This window comes from Aedes albopictus, chromosome 3 (assembly GCF_035046485.1).
Source record: "Aedes albopictus strain Foshan chromosome 3, AalbF5, whole genome shotgun sequence".
Taxonomy (NCBI): domain Eukaryota; kingdom Metazoa; phylum Arthropoda; class Insecta; order Diptera; family Culicidae; genus Aedes; species Aedes albopictus.
Window position 1 is genome coordinate 230851157 of NC_085138.1, and position 1131 is coordinate 230852287.

At 38.1% G+C, this 1131-nt stretch overlaps 1 long non-coding RNA gene across 1 annotated transcript; it reads right to left on the minus strand.

Moving 5' to 3' along the window:
* Nucleotides 1–315: 315 nt before the first annotated feature.
* Nucleotides 316–1095, minus strand: LOC134289720 (uncharacterized). Its single transcript, XR_009998636.1, has 2 exons — nt 890–1095; nt 316–779 (listed from the first exon to the last, which is right to left on the minus strand). It is a non-coding gene; the product is annotated as an uncharacterized LOC134289720 (long non-coding RNA).
* Between the last annotated feature and the right edge of the window lie 36 nt (nt 1096–1131).

A 1131-nucleotide genomic window follows, 5' to 3' on the forward strand; every position in this document is an offset into this window, starting at 1 on the left:
CGATAACAATCCTATTACCGAAGCATTGTTTACCAAAACTGATCTTACCTTATGGCAAAGCCAATCGCCTTCACGCTAAGGTCAGTTTACCCAAATATGGGTCAAGTTTACCCATAATCGCCAAAAAGTGCACATTCGCATTTTATGGGTAATGGGGCATTACCCATATATGAGTAAGCTGCATTTATTGAATTATGGGTAATTGAAAGTACTCAAATATGAGTAAATTTTTGCTATTAATGGAATGCAGATTATGGGAATCAGATTAAATAGCAATGCTAATACATAATATTACAAACATAACAATATTCTATAAAAAAAATCATTTATTGTTTATATAGGCAATGTACAATTTATGTTCCATTTTAAACCACTTCACGATCACTACAATATGTTTTTTCGATCTTCCCCGTAGCACTCGAAAGATTCACCTATCACAACAGCTGGAAGCGATGCGCTTGCCTGTGAACAGAACAATCATAACTCCATGCTCGCGTCTAATATTCGGAATCAATTTTAACGCCGTCCTCTCCGAAGGATTTCCTTGGCGAAAGCGTTGCACTGGTACCAAATCGTCGGAATCATTGTTGAAAATCGCATGCCGGTGCAGGGCCAGTGGATCTCATACTGTTCAGTTCCGGTGTTCCGGTCGAAGCACGTACGTCCTAAACTCATCGTTACTGCCACCTTGTTTCCGCAGTGGCTCCGTGGCTCTCCGGAACCGTTTGGCATCACGTTTGGCCAGGTGTGAGTACCTGACAACAGCTCTACCAAAAGTTCTGCGCATCGATTCCGTCATCAAAGGAGTTTTAAAGGAACAAAGTGAACATTATAATCAATATCAATTTAATCCTATTTGATGATTAACAATCCAAATTCCTTAACTTACCTATCAAAACAGATTCCTCTTATCACAAAACTTCAATAATTGCAAGTTCTCACCCGACTTGTCTCCGTTCTTGTTTGTCGGACATTGTTCACATGAATGTTGTCAATTATTTAGTTTTCATCCAAATATGGGTAATTGCAGCTACTCATATTTGGGTAAAATGGCTTTACTCATAATATGAGTGAATTTTACCGATTTTAATCAGTTTATTTTACGCATAAAATAGGTAATGCATATAGAAC